We start from the raw sequence: 16,684 nt of genomic DNA, 5'->3' as shown, positions 1-16,684 counted from the left end.
TTACTGCTACTTATCTTGATATTATTATTATTATTATTATTATTTTTATTATTACCATCGTTATCTATTTATATGGTGCCACAATGGGTACACACCGCTTTGCATAGTGCATAAACAGAAGCATTGCAAATAATAATAAAAAAACAAATGCAAAAGATTTACAGTAACAGACATTAGGTAGAAAAGAAATATGCCTGTGTTTGGTTTTCCAGAGAATTGGGGTCCCTTGATGATGTGCTGCAAGCTTAAATATTTTGATCAAAATATGAACAAAATTCCAATGCATTTATTTGCACTATATGATTGTTAGCACCAATAGCAAAATTCTTTCTGTTACATTACATAACCTAAGATATGACCTAGCTAACAATTACTGCACATACAGCCAAGATAGCCACAGAAGAAGCCCTTTTTTGGTATAAGTGAGGGAGGGAAAAGCACATGGAAGAGGGCCCTGCTCATGATAGCTTTAGAGGTTAGCGCAGAAACCCATGTTTTGATTTTGGTTCTAAAGCATCGTCGTATTTTTGTTTTGCCAAAACCTCCCTCAAATGTTTTGGTTTTGGATCTGACATTTCTTTAAAAATTGATACAGTAAAAATCATGTAACTTGGACTTGAGTTTGCTATTAACATCAATAACATTTATTTCCAGTCAATTTTGACCACATCACAGCTCACAATATTGTTTTCACCAATATTGGCCAAAGGCTGCAGCGAGCTCACTGGCTAAGATAAGTAACAGAATAGCGGCACAGACATATGGCAGTTTCAAAAGAACATAGCACATTTATGAAAAACAATTGTAAGTAAGTGCTGCTCACTTCAAGTTCACTTCTAGCAAACATGCACAGAGCCTGTTTGCACTGGATTGGAGGTGCTAGCTAGTGTCTGACAAGCAACCATACACAGTTGCAAAGATGTCTGCAGTCTTTTACACGCTTCCCACCCACTACATCTACTTACAGCTCTCTGTAATGGTGACTAGTATGTAGTATTGCACAATGAACTACAGCCAACACCCTCTCCATACACCCTCCTGTGTGAAATGGCACCTGAGGTCACGAGGAAAGGACTTAAATGCAATACAAAACAGATACATTTCTGCAATCAAAGTTTTGAACTTGGGGAGAAGACCCAAGTTGGGACATGGTTCTACTTCGAACCCCATAAGTGATCTGAGCTGGGACTCAGGGCCTGATTCAGACCTGGTCGCAAGGCTGCGTTCGCATGTAGCCTGCCAATGTTTGACACAGTGCGCAAACTAGTCCATGTGATCGGGAAGTGTTGCACCCTGTACACAGATGCTCAGCAAGTATGAGTGGCAGAACGTGCCCTTTGTGGATGGTGACAGGGCGTGGTCGATGGTAACAGGGCTGTATTGGTGTGAACACAGGCGTGTTTGTGCATTGGAACGTCATTTCAGGGGCGTGCATAATTAAGACGCATTGTCAGCGTACACGTCACATGGCTGAATTAAACACAGCAGCACTCGCAGTGCTTGCGGTAGGGTATGGTCAGCCACAAGTGCTGCGTATGGGTCCGATGTCAGCCGATGTTACCGATTGTTTAATACACTTCCTGGAGATGATGTGTGTTACTAAGGGAAAGTGGGCATCTTGTGTCAGGCTGGTGGGCAAATACATACCGTGATAGCATGGCAAAACATAATGGGCGTGCTAATGTCTTGCTAGCGATCGCGGGATTTGCATACTTTGGCTGCTGACAGCTGCGTGCGAACGCAGGCTTACTACCGGGTTTGAATCAGGCCCTCAGTTCGGCTCGGAACCCCAAAGTTTGGGTGTGTTTGGTAATTAGCAAAAGCAAACCATTCATCTTTATATAGCTTACAATTCCAAAGTAGGCTTATAGTACAAAGCAAAGGAACGAAGGCTTTGAAAAGCGGGGGTAATTTCCATTTCAAGGACTTTATGGATTGCTGAAGTGAGGAATTGTAACAAGTAAGCAAATCACATAAGTGTACAGTATATGATGCAAATGTATTCAGTAACCAGAGGTTGTATATGTTCCTTGCACTTAGAATGTCTCTCTATCAATGGTAGCTGTTGACAAGAGAGATGTTTAGCATATAATTGATGTCACTTGTTCTTTGTTGACGCACCAGAACTTTTATGAAAGATAAACTAGAACACTGTTCTTTTACAACTGAAGTAGATTTTCTACCAGAGATAAATGTATTTGCTTTTGTTCACATAATTAAAGTACTTGCAATGTTCACATAAACCTGGGATCAGCATACTGTATATTGCAGTATTTCTGAAAAAAATTACTTTTTTATATCCTGTACTGTAACTGCGTCTGCTTCTAGTAATAGTTTATATTATTATATAGTGCATACTACTGTACATATGCATTTCAATAAGATGTACCGATTATTCCAATAAATTAAGGCAGATAGTGTGATATTATATAAGGAGGAAGAATGGAAATTGTAAGGAAATTATATCCTAACTCTTACTAACTCTAATTTTAGGATTATCCTTTTTATTCCACAACAGCATTCAGTATTTAAGAGGTCTATGTACTAAGCCCTGGAGAGAGATAAAGCGGATGGAGGTAAGGTACCAACCAATCAGCTCCTGTCACTTTAAATGCTGTGTTTGAAAGATGACAGTTAGGAGCTGATTGGTTGGCACTTTATCTCAGTCCACTTTTTCTCTATATCCCAGGCTTAATACATGTAACCCAAAGTATTATTGTTTTAAAAGAATAAAAAACAATGAAAAAAAATCTATCTTCTACTGAAAACATGGAATTTTTAAAGGACCACAAAAGATATCTTTACATCACAAATAAAAACTTTAACCCTTTCACTGCTGTGGGTTTTTTCACCCTAGTGCTGATGCCATTTTTCAGCGTTAGGGCTCGTCATATTCAAACATAAATATCATTGATTTTTTTGATGTAATACCCACACAGAATACTTTGTATTTTCAGAAAACACCACTAGTATTTTTGCTCATTAAAACACCTCAAATAAACTTTAACCAAAAATTTTCTTTATTGAAACTACAGTACAATAAAGTGAACCAAATCATACCAGAAAGCATATCATGTGCCTGAAAAAGAATTAAACCACTTGGCACTAGATAGACTTCAGAAGGGTTCATTTTTTATTGACAGTATGTCACTAGCTTAGAGCTTTAGGGGTGGGTTTTAGCCTGTTATAAGTTATTTCAGGCAGTCAATTAATGTCCTTCTGGAAATTTCCAGGTTGTGTAAGTATTTCCAGCATGGCTGTATTGGAGTTAAATTAAGTGCATTATTCCTTTCTGTATTATTTTTGACCATTCACTAAAGGGTCTGGTCCTGTCAGCCAGGCTGCGACGGTGTTCCGTATTACACTTTCCAGCTAGCGCTGCTGTCTATTCTGGATTTGAGACTGGCCCGTTGCACTAGTTCTCTGAGTACAGAGGAAGCTCTGGTCCCCTCTATTGTCTATTGACACATGTCAGACCTTCCCTGCCCTCCACTGTGCTGGCCTCTCTAGCCACTCGGGGCGTCACCTTGTATCCACTCTGGTTGCACCAGGCATGGCTGATGGTGGGTGGTCACTTGACATGCCACCATCCGCCCACGTTGGGTACAGGTTCTGGTGGACATGCTAGTAATGATGATGAGGATCACTCTTGTCAGGTTCCTCCAGGATTGTCTTGCGCAGAGTGGCCAGTCTGATCAGGCTGTCTGTTTTTGGTCGATCATTCTGGAACAGGTATTCCTGCAGTTACCAGGTTAGCTGTTGCTAGATGGGTTAGGAGTAGGGTGGCCTTGTGGGGTCCCAGTGTTCCTGTACATGGAAGCCAGGCACCTGAACATGAGATTACTGGTACCATGGTTAGTATTTTGCGTAACAGGCCAACTATGTCTGGAGTGGGTCTAAGTAGTCAGCTGTTGGCTAGGGTGCATGTTCTGCAGCATTCTAGCCACTATAGCGCTCCTGCTGGAGCTGTGTCTGATGACAGATTGGCATGTGCTTTGACATCAGCTGTTCCAGACCCTCATCACGTCTCAGGGCTCAACCAAGTTCCGGACCCTCATCATGTCTCAGGGCTCAACCACGTTCTGGACCCTCATCACGTCTCAGGGCTCAACCAAGTTCCGGACCCTCATCACGTCTCAGGGCTCAACCACGTTCTGGACCCACATCACGTCTCAGGGCTCAACCCAGTTCCGGATCTTCATTACGTCTCAGGGCTTAACCCCGTTCCGGATCTTGTTACATCTCAGGGCTCAACCCTGTTCCGGACCTCCGTCACGATACAGGGCTCAATCCTGTTATTGACCTCCATTCTATCCTGATGCCCTAGCTTCATGTCAGACTCAGGGTTTTACCCCACACCAGTTCAGTGTGTACTTTGAACTTTGTTTCTCACAGGGGCATACCCCTGCACCTGTTAGTGGATGTCATGAATTTTGTGTTATTGAGATTTAATGTGGAACGTTGCCATATAGTTTTTGTTCTTGAATAAATTCTATTTACTTTTATTTTGTGCTAGTGATATTTTATGAAAAGGTAATTCCTAAAGCCACCTCAGTTCATACTACCTAGTAAGCCTGACTCTACCCAGGAGTCTCAAGTGTCTGTAGCCGTGACATCTGCCCTGCAGGTGGCCCGGTTTGCTCGTCAAAACCCTGATGGTTAATAAATTATAAAAAAGCAATGAAATTCCTTAGACCAAAAAACCTTACGGTTTTATTTGTCCCATTAAGGCTTTTTATACATGATTTGAAATTTCACAAAACCTACTGAATGTGTGCCACTCAAACTAGAAAAAAGCAATGTAATACAGATATGGTATACCATCACACCCTGTGGTTAACTGCAGATTCAGTACTCTCACAGAATGAGATTGCTGTCACTCACAAAATGGTGGAGCTGCTAATTCACAGAATTGTGTGCTCATTGGAATACACACATGCAGTCTATGCAACTGAGTTAGACTCTTTTGGCTGTATTGAGATCATGATAGCTATTTTGAGCTAATTGTACAATGAGATTAGGACAATTTATGAAGCTTGTGGACTATGCCAATTTTTGTTATCCACAGATGTGTTTTCTTCTACATGTTTAAGCAAGTTTTGCTCTGTTTAGTTGATCTTGAAAAAGGTTCAATGTGAACCAAAATGTCGACTAACATGACTCTAAGAATTTGACACCATGATATGAATGTGTCTGAATATGACAATAAAATATATTATTGTCCTTTAACAACAATTGTAATGATTGGAGAGTTGCCACAGTCCAGAAAATTGGACATAAAATTAATTTATATAGTTGAATCATGAGAGATTCTGGTGGCACCCCATAGGATATACATCAGAAAGGTGTGAGTGCATGATACTCCATTTTGATATATATATATATATGTATATATAGTAATATGATCGGGGTAGGACCTAATGCCCCCACCATAAACATAGGCAGATGCACATTACTTACAACCAGTACATCACAGTGTCTCAGAACAAGCCTCCTGTCTGTTCTCCCCTGGTAGTGAAACACTGAGCCAAACCCTGACACAGCTTATATTAGCCTCTTACAGGTGTAATCACTAATAAGCCTGCTCTCAGGCTGATGGCCTAAAGACCCGACATGGCCTTGTGGATGGAGCCCTCCCTTCTCTTTCACACCCACACCCCCAGGACCCATTATCTGGCTTTTACTAAAAGCCCAAACACTAGTCTGTTTAGCAGAAATAGACATTTCCTGTGAGTTTAAAATACATAGGCCATAAACCTTGGACAAGCATATCTGCCATTTAGCACTTTACCAGAGCTTCTATCACATATCCCTCCCCTTTGTTTCAACCTGTGTGGCAGAACAAATTCAGCCCCCAAACAAAATACACGAGACAAAGCATCTGCATTGGCCAGTTGGCTTCCTGGTCTGTGCTCTACTGAAAATTTTCAGTTTTGCAATGCCAAGAACCACCTCGATTGCTCTCTTTATTCTCAAACATCCATTTGAAAGGGGAATGATCAGTGATCAATCTGAATTTCCTTCCTAGCAAGTATTACCTGAGAGTTTATAATGCCCACTTTATTGCCAATGTATTACCTGAGAGTTTATAATGCCCACTTTATTGCCAATGCTTCTTTCTAAACAGTAGCATAGTTTCTCTGATTTACATTTAACTTTCTGCTCATGGAAATAATAAGATGTTCTTCACCTTCTTTGTTCTGGGACAGTACCGCTCCTATCCCTACAACCTATGCATCAGTTTGCACAAAAAATATCCAGTTAAAGTCAAGGGGTCATCAGAACTGGTTGGGTACACAATGCTCCTGAAGAGCCTTTTCTTCTTCAGAACTCCATTTAACCATAACTTTCTGTTTGCTTTTGGTAAGGTCTGTCAGTGGGACTGCAATGGTGGCAAAATTGGGTAAAAATCTCCTATAGTACCCCATGATGCCTAAAAATGCTCTCACCTGCTTCTTATCTAGGGGTTGTGGCCAATTTTGTATTGCCTTAATTTTATTAAGTTGGAGATTTATCAAACCTCTGCCAATGGTGTATCCAAGATACTTTACGTCTTCTATCCCTAGACAAATTTTTTGGGGTTTGGCTGTCAATCCTGCTTTATAGATAGAGTCTAACACTGCTTGTACTCTGGGTAAGTGAGACTGCCAATCAGCACTATAAATGATTACATCATCTAGATAAGCAGCAGCATACTGTCTATGGGGCCTTAGAATTTTATCCATCATCCTTTGAAAGGTTATGCAATTACAGTCGCACAAGAAAAACTATATTTCCTCTTAAAAAAGAGAGAAAACATAAACCCTCATATTCTATACCATAGGAATCAAATAATATAACTGAGGGGTGCTACCACGGACATCTATATAGTATTCAAGCACAAAAGAAAAAGAATGAAATGTCATAGGTGGTGCACTAGTTGTTAAAACGTAACATTTATTGTTTTAGAATTAATATCCAATATGCAAAGAAGGAAAGCGAAAATTGATTAAAAATATATAGATGATACAAACTTAGAATTTTCTGTCTGTTATAAGATCAGATATGGAAGATCCTATATAGTCTCCAGGTTTCTGTTATCTAGCAGACCATGGGTTGACTTAAAATTGATAATATTGATAGATATATTTATACAGTTTATCAGAGTATATATTGTTCTTTTACATCCAGTAGTGATAATTTCTCAGGGAGTAGTTTTAACAATGTGCTGAAACAATTAAGGTGAATTATGTTGTGCCACTAAAAAACTATCTTAATGACACATATTGTTCCTTTATTTGGGATCCACATGCACAGACACCACATATAGATCGGATGTATAAATAAAGGCCGTTTGGGCACATAAATCTCTGCCCTAAAACGGATTACACATGCACAAACAACACATATAGATCGTGTTTTCTATATTAGGACATGAGGTCAGATCACATGCGCCGCTACCGACGCGGCGTTTTGCTACACTGGCTTTGTCAAGGCAAGTGCTAGTGCACCACCTAAGACATTTCATTCTTTTTCTTTTGTGCTTGAATCCTTTGAAAGGTAGCAGGTGTCCCATGTAACCCAAATGGCAATATCTGGTAATGGAACAACCCTTCTGGTGCAGAAAAAGTTGTCTTTTCTTTGGCATTCTCAGTTGACAGCACTTGCCAATACCCTTTGGTCAAGTCTATAGTGGTCAAGTACCTTGCTGTTCCTAATCTTTCAATAAGTTCATCCACCCTAAGCATTGGATAGGCATCAAACTTTGACACATTGTTCAATTTACGGAAATCATTGCAGAAGTGCAAACTCCCATCAGTCTTCGGAATAAACACAATGGGACTTGTCCACTCACTATGTGATTCTTCAATTATATCTAACTCCAATTTTTTTTTACATTTCTTTGAACACTGATTCCCATTGGGCTTCTGGTATTCTATAGGGCTTTAGGTTAACTTTAACCCCTGGGTCAGTGATTATGTCATGTTTAATGACTGTTGTTTTCCCCGGTACATCTGAAAACATACCTCTATTTCTAAGAAATTGTTTAGCTATTGTTACTTCAGGAACCGAAGGCCCTGGGTTTACTGGAGGGACTAGGACGGCTGACAAAGCTGCTCTATCTCTCCAAGGTTTTATAAGATTTACATGTAGATCTGTTCTGACTTTCTTTTACCAGGCTGGTATACTTTATAATTAACCTTCCCCACTTTTTCTAGGATTTCAAAGGGTCCTTCCCATTTAGCCAAAAGTTGACTTTCTAATGTGGGAACCAAAACAAGCACTCTGTCCCAAGGAGCAATGATGTGTAACTGGGCATTGCATTTGTACACCCACTACTGTGCCCGTTGGGCCTGTTCCAAGTGCTCTCTCACTATCTGCACCATTGCAGCAATCCTTTCCTGCAATTGATAACATGCTCAATAACAGTTTTATATGGATTGCCCCTCCCATGTCTCTTTGACAATCTCCAGTAATCCCCTTGGGTGTCTCCCATACAACAAATCAAAAGGTGAAAACCCTGTGGAGGATTGGGGACCTATATTATGGCCAGCAATAAATAAGGTAATAAATAATCCCATTTTCTTCCAACTTTATCCACCACTGTCTTTAACATGTTTTTTAAAGTTTTGGTAAACCTATCCACTAACACATCAGTCTGGGGGTGATACACAGGGGTTCTTAACTGAGTAATTTTAAACAAGTGGCAATACTTTTTCATGATTTTTTACATAAATGGGATACCCTGGTCATTCAGGATTTCCTTAAGTATTCCCAACCTGTTAAAGACATTAACTAATTCTCTAGCAATTTTGTTTGTTGGCGTATTGTGCAATGGTATCGCTTGCAGGTACCTGGTAGAGTAATCCATTATCACCAAAATATATTGATGGCCCCGGGCAGATTTCATTAGAGGTCTAACCAAATCCATAGCTATTCTTTCAAATGGAACCTCCATAATGGGTAATTGGACAAGTGGACTTTTAAAATGTGGTCTTGAGGTTTAATCCCCAAACACAAATGTTAAGTTTCCCCCAGATGTATTATGGAGGGACTGCAGCAGGTACCTGCTGTGATCCCTCCATTCACACAGGCAGCTGCATCCGCCCTAGGTTTCTATGGGGGACGCGATGCTGCCAAATTTACCAATATCCGGAATGCAATGCATTCCGGATATTGGCTCCCACAGCTTACGCCATCTGAAGATGGCATTAGCTAGTGTAGTCTATGGGCTACACTGCGCATAAATAGCCGGCGGAGCGTTCCTACTGAATCCTCCTTGGCAATGGCGGCTGTGCATGTGCAGTCAACATGACTGCACATGCACAGCAGCCCCCGTAGCTCTCCGGGTACATCGCAGGGACGGGCTCCTTTCAGAGCCTGGGTCCCTGTATGTGCCGGATGATACATCCGGGCGCTATGATCACATATTTCAATAAATATATTATAAAATTTCAGTAATGTCATGCCCAGATCGCATTGCAATTGCGATCATTAATAAATGGGGGCCTATGTCTCCCTCCTTCCCTCTCTCTCTCCCTTTCTCCCTCCTCTTTCTCTTTCTGTCCTCGTCTCTCCCTCCCTCCCTCATTCTCTCTCTCTCTCTCTAACATCCCACTCAAGATCCTGTGTTTGCCCCTGGATCATGTACTAGATCATGTCCTCTATGCTGCCGGCAGTCGGTTCCCAGTAGTGTTGCGGACATGGGGCCTGATTCTGCAAGGATCGTAATTTCAATACTGCAACCTGGAATTAATTTTCTTATTTCAAATGCAAAAATAAACTGCCGATTTTTTGTCAATTCTGGTGAGTGCCCTTGTAACTGCGCTTTCTATTGTGTGGTTCAGACTGCACTCCGCCCCTCCCACCCCCCTGTATTTTGCCTTTCGTCTCTTCTGGCTATCGGAACGCAGGTGGATCGCGGTACTTCCGCTTTTGCAGTGCATCACCGTTCCCCATCCCCTATCCTTGGAACACTTCAATTCTGGTTCCTGGTATCAATGCGAGACGCGGGGAATAGGTGGAACGCAGCACTTCTGGCCCGCGATCATTCCTGTTTTTCTGTATTGTCCAATTCTTATTTTTGTGAGTGTCCTTTTTTTCTTATAACATGATTTTCTTGGCTATATTATTGTGATTTCATCCATGTATGTATTGTTAAAAGTCATGTGCTGATTAAGATTGATTACATCATATCCAGTCATGTGGCATAAATACCCACACTCCTCACTCTGTGTTTACACTTTGAAAAAGACCACTAAGGATCGAAACAGCATTGGTGCTGAGAGCTGAGGACCTAATCAGGACTAATATAGAGATTTCATCACTGGTACATATTGGAGGTATGCCTGACTTCTTGATGCAAGTTTACAAGTATGGACCTTTTTCACCTGCTTTTTTGGAAGTCTGTTTTACATATTTGTTTTTTCACCTCTCCATCCCATTGTGATCTGGACTTTGTCTATAAACTCTATATATACTGTAAGTTCCTGGTTTGAATATTGTTTTATCTAAGCCTTGTTTTAAAATTATTTTTTGGAATAAATACCTTTTTCACAGTATCGTTGTGAGATCCGTTACAGACTACATCTAAAAAGAAACCTTTATATGTGGATCCCCATCATTATTTACGTGAGTTGAGGTACGTTTTAGCACTACTTCAAACAACACGCGGTGAAGTAGATACCTTTATAAGTATTTCCCACACACCGTTGAAGTGAGTTTCTAGGTACGCTCAGTACATCGACTAGTGGTGGTGAGGATCTGTCCATACCTCTGGAAAAATCTACATCACTGTTAAACTTCTATTCACTCATTAGGGGACATTGGTCATTTGAATTTATTACGATACAACACATTGGTCCTTTTATTATTTTCTTTTTTTTACATGCATTGACCAACATTGGTTCCGACCAAGCAAAGTGATGATCTGTGGTATAAGTATAATTGTACTGTACTTTGATAGGATTGACATTCCTATAATTTTATACTTATATATTTATTCTTTTAGTTTCATTGTCTGACCAAATGTTGATATATCGCCTTTGATCATTTTTTTCTTCATATCTATAGTCATTAGGGTAGAGCTTGGCGGCATCATATCTGGACTGGTAAGTATCGGGGTCTGATTCTGGGGTCCAGCGGTAGAGCTGTGACAACACCTAGTCGGATAGCTGGAGTCCCTGCCTCATAACAAAATTACTAAATTCATGTTGGAATGTGACCAGAGCTTAAAATGCCAAAAATAGACTCAGTACAGGGTTAAGAAAACCCTCAGCAGGAAAGCGAGACAACATGGAACACCATCTGGAATGATTAATTCTATCTTAACTCTGGGGGGGAGGGTTGGCAGCTGCCAAGAGGCTTGCCTGCCCTTCCGGGAGGCCGGGAGTGGCACCCAATATTCGGGAGGCTCCCGGCCAAATCAGGAGGGTAGGCAAGCCATGCCTCATGGGTGTCCGATCTACGCCAATGTTACCAATGTTTACACAGGTATGTGAAGTCAGACGCAGATGAGATGGCAGCAGTGGGGGTCCCTATGCCCAGGTAAGCTTTTTGACTATTAGCATATTGTCGCAGCTGCGTTCCATGCAAAATCCCAGCTGCAATTGCATTTTCGTCCTCTACTGAATCAGTCCCTTAGTTCACAGACCACAATTTCATATCTGACAATGGTGCTTACTCTTCCAGTTACCCACAAGCAGAGGAGTAGCATGGAACCATGGAGCCCGGAGAGAGTGCATGTCGTAGCGCCCCTCCCTGTACTCAACTGTGCCAGTGGGTTATGGCCAGCCTGCGGGGGAATACTAAAATGAAGAGAAAAACAGCAAACAGTGGCAGTATCACGCTGGGCACTGAGGTCCCATTGGGGGAATAAAATGCTTCGGTGATACACTATCTAACATTAAAGGGTAGCTCCTTTGGCACTGCTTTATTTCTGTATATCACCTAGGATCTGACTTTTATCTAATTTGAATCATTGTTATTAGTCAATAGAGCAGATTGTATTATATATTCTGATCATTTAACTTAAATTTACAGAATACATGAGCTAGAGTGAAATTCCACAGGATGCACAGCTTATGACTGCGATTACTGGGCTCGATTCAGACCCGCTTGCTAGGATGCATTCGCACACAGCCTGCCGATCTTTGCATTCTGCGCATGTGTACGCATCACAGCACGCATGCGTGGACTAGTCCATGCGATTGCGAAGCGTTCGCTCGCTGCGCATAGCCACCTTGCTAGATTGAGTGACAGGACGAGCCATTTGTGGGTGGCGATAGGGGGGTTTTAACCCCCTATTGTTCCTCAGCACACCGAATCATACTAGCAACAACATATGAACACTATATGGTAATAGAAATCAGAGATATTGGTTGCATGCATTTGCAAATACATGGGAAGCTGCTAGGCCTCGTCACGGCTTCTCTGTCACTAGCAGTCCCTAACACTAAGTGGTTCACGTGCGGGGCGCAGTGCACCCCAAAAAACATCCAGCCCAGGACCCCCCCAGGGCATCACATGAATAGGGAAAAAGAGTGACAGTTCAGTGTAAAGTATAGATGTGTGCGAGTAATCAATAAGTGTGGAATGAGAGGTTAAAATATATGTGAAAAAGTACATGAATAATAAACAAACATAAAAGGTGATGTGAAAAGTAACTATGTGCATTAAGTGGTGATGCCCTGAGGAGGCCCAGCCAGAGTAGCCTCGGGGGGTAATTTTTCACATATATTTTAACCTCTCATTCCACACTTATTGATTACTCGCACACATCTATACTTTACACTGCACTGTCACTCTTTTTCCATTTTCGTGTGATGCCCTGGGGGGGTCCTGGGCTGGACGTTTTTTGGGGTACACTGCACCCCGGACGTGAACCACTTAGTGTTAGGGACTGCTAGTGACAGAGAAGCCGTGACGAGCCTAGCAGCTTCCCATGTATTTGCAAATGCATGCAACCAATATCTCTGATTTCTATTACCATATAGTGTTCATATGTTGTTGCTAGTATGATTCAGTGTGCTGAGGAACAATAGGGGGTTAAAAAAAACCTCTCTTTTCTACTTGGTATGACCCTTTCCTTTCATGCACCTGAAAAGTACGATCAGATTGATTGAGCAGTTGCCATTTTTTTGTTTTTGTTTTATTTTTTTGTTTGGGGTGGTGATAGGGGTTGGTCGATGGAAACGGAGTGGTGGTGCAAATACAGGCATGCCTGAGCGTCTTAACGCCGTTTCAGAGGTGTGCATAATTAAGAGGCAGCATCATAGTACATGTCACTTGGCTGAATTTTAGACTGAAGCACTCGCAGTACTTGCGGTAGGGTATGGTGTCTTCCACAAGTGCTGCGTATGCATCCGATGGTTCTCGATGTTACTGATTGTTGCATACACTTCCTGGAGATGACGTGTATTGCGAAGGGAAAGTGGGTGTCTTAAGACAGGCTGGTGGGCATCTGCATACACACCGTGATTGCACGCCAAGACATAGTGGGCGTGCTAATGCCTTGCCTTTCGATCGCGGGATTTGCATACTTTCGCTGCGTGCGAATGCATCTAGCGAGCGGGTCTCAATGTGGCCTACTGCCCTAAGCAGTTTTCACTGGAGTGGGAACACCTATGGGAAGCTCCATTCTCAGCTATGTTCCTACTTTGCAAATATACATTGCACCTATACTAATCATGTTCTGTCTACCACCATTATTTCATGTCTCCTAATACAGTATTTTTTAAAACACCTTTCAAATAACACTTTCTGGTCATGCCTAGGAACACCTCATTACTTTACATAGCAAAGCAGTGACTTTTTTTAAACTCTTACCTGCCAATAAGAAAAGGAGAGGAGAGGGGTGGTGACAGAAGCCAATAAGAAAGGAGTGGACAGGGGCAAAGAGCCGATCCCATGGTAGATAGGGGAGGCATATAAAGAGGTGAGAAGTGAATGTAATGAATCTGACAGGAAAGGGGAGGTGACAGTAGATGATCACAGAGGAGGGAGGGCCGGAGGGGAGGTGACAGAAGATGATCACAGAGGAGGGAGGGACGGAGGGGAGGTGACAGAAGATGATCACAGAGGAGGGAGGGCCGGAGGGGAGGTGAGAAGATGATCACAGAGGAGCGAGGGCTGGAGGGGAGGTGACAGAAGATGATCACAGAGGAGGGAGGGCTGGAGGGGAGGTGACAGAAGATGATCACAGAGGAGGGAGGGCCGGAGGGGAGGTGACAGAAGATGATCACAGAGGAGGGAGGGATGGAGGGGAGGTGAGAAGATGATCACAGAGGAGGGAGGGCTGGGGGGGAGGTGACAGAAGATGATCACAGAGGAGGGAGGGCTGGAGGGGAGGTGACAGAAGATGATCACAGAGGAGGGAGGGCTGGAGGGGAGGCAATCTGGGCAGCTTGAGGGAGCATGAAATGTAGAAATGGATGTCAGATCCGTAACTTATTTAGGATATAGAGCAAACAAACCGAGATAAAACTAACAGGCGGCCATCATACTGTGCAGCGCCCCATGAATTCCGGAAACCTGAATGGCGCCCTCTGTCCATTTTGGCACCCGGAGCTCATGCTCTACTGTAACCATCCTCGTTAATACCCTGCCCACTAGCATTCTCTTAGTAAAGAAGAACATAAAGGTTTGATATTACACAAACAAATCTGTTCTTTTCCTGTGGGTAAATAGACATTCTATGACATTTTACTTATCTGTTTACATTTTCATAAGAGGATGTGTGTCATAAAGCAAAATGGATTTTACGATTGCTTAAATGCAATTTCCTTTGTTTGCCTTAGAATATTCATGATTTTAATGATAAATTGCCTATTTACACATGGTCATAGGGTAATACTAAACATTTACAGTATATGTAAAACATGTAAGTGAGTTTCCCTAGCAAGCAGCAGCGATCACGTTTCATAAGGATGGCTACATGGTGACTTTGCTTCTTAAGGCTGGTTGCCAAGGTATTACATCATAAAGCTTTTCCGCAGTTATTAAGGTTGTCATATACATAAGAGTCTAATGTAATATAGATCAGAAAATATTATGTTAGAGTTTAAATGACCTCTGATACTGAAATGCACAGGTCATACATAGCTACTAAAGTTTTAACTCTGAAGATATATTAAAAACAAAACTGTATTATACCATAGATAGATAAAGAAGAATAGAGGGCCTGTTTCAGAGTTGCATGATATTGCCACTGCAGCTGCAATCCCCTGCGCAAATATGCGAATGGCACAGCTGACGGGGTTTGCATTGAGGCGCCCAAGGGCGGCGTCGCAAATCCAAGCAGCTGCATACAAATATGAAGTTTCTATGTAGATCCTTCTATTATCGGACTTCTGAGTATGGCCGCTCAGTGTGAATTAAGATGCCAGAGCCATAATTCAGGCATACGGGATCGCAGATGCAGGATGTGACACCTCCCTCAAATGCTCCCTTATTGTCAATATCACTGCGAATAAAGACTCGCAGTGTGCAACCACGGTAATGTACCTTAACGCATGCGTAGCATGACTCAGACACGTACAGTAGCGCAAATTGTTCCATTTGTGTAAACATCGGTATAGCGTACAACTCTGAATCAGGCCCTGAGTTGTATTGTGAGTCTATGGGCAGCACAGACGGTGTAACGGTTAGCGTTACTGCCTCACAGCACTGAGGTCATAGGTTTGATTCCCAGTATGGCCCTAACTGTGTGGAGTTTGTATATTCTCCCTGTGCTTGCATGGATTTCCTCCGGGTACTCCGCTTTCCTCCCACAATCCAAAAATATACTGGTAGGTTATTTGGCTCCCCACAAAAAATTAACCCCAGTGTGTATGTGTGTGATAGGGAACATAGAGTGTACGCTCCATTGGGGCAAGAACTGATGTGAATGGTCAAATATTCTCTGTAAAGCGCTGCGGAATATGTGTGCGCTGTATAAATAACTGGTAATAAATAAATGTAATTGTCATCAGTAATACCAGTAGTTTAGTCTCTAAAGCTGGTCAACTCATGCTCTTTACCTTTAGCTGGTGTATTTGGGTTTCTCAGCACTGCTCAACTCGTATTTTAATGCCTATACATACAGTACTGTGAACCATGGGCCTGATTTTAATGTGGACTTAGTTAGCATCATTGCTGCAGCATTGGACGCAGCAGCCATGCTAACATATGCAAAAGCAGCACGAAGTGCCTGTAGTAGAAAGATGCCTCCTGCATGATTTAGTGATCCGCAGCTGCGTCCGAGGACTTAGCCATCACATCACCTGCGTGACCATCGCCCATCTAAGTAACCTTCATTTGACACAGGATGGACAGTTGTTTCATGCTGCTGGGGCCAGGAAGTCTGCATCAGAAGATGCAGACCCTGGCCTTGGCACTCCCACAGAACACAGGCGGTCGTCGCCCCCTTCCCGTCTGGAAAATGGCTGCAGCCTGCCAATCAGGGGGGCACTGCAAGCGTAATCACAAAACATGGATTTGTACGTAAACCATTGAGTTTGCATACGAATCCGAATCAGGCCCAGTATTAAATGGCATAGATAGATCTAGTGAAATACAATAGTTACATTTTGGATAGTGATTTGGACACTATCAATACAGTATGTTGATATAAAAAAGCAATTTACTATAGGTCAGGTGCAAAATAAAATGTCACTTATTAATAGGCATATTAATGGTACCTAAACATTTATTTAAAAAAAAAAGT

Source organism: Taudactylus pleione, unplaced genomic scaffold (assembly GCF_031769625.1).
Source record: "Taudactylus pleione unplaced genomic scaffold, aTauple2 ptg000436l, whole genome shotgun sequence".
NCBI classification, from domain to species: Eukaryota; Metazoa; Chordata; class Amphibia; order Anura; family Myobatrachidae; genus Taudactylus; species Taudactylus pleione.
Note: the sequence above shows the minus strand (reverse complement) of the source record.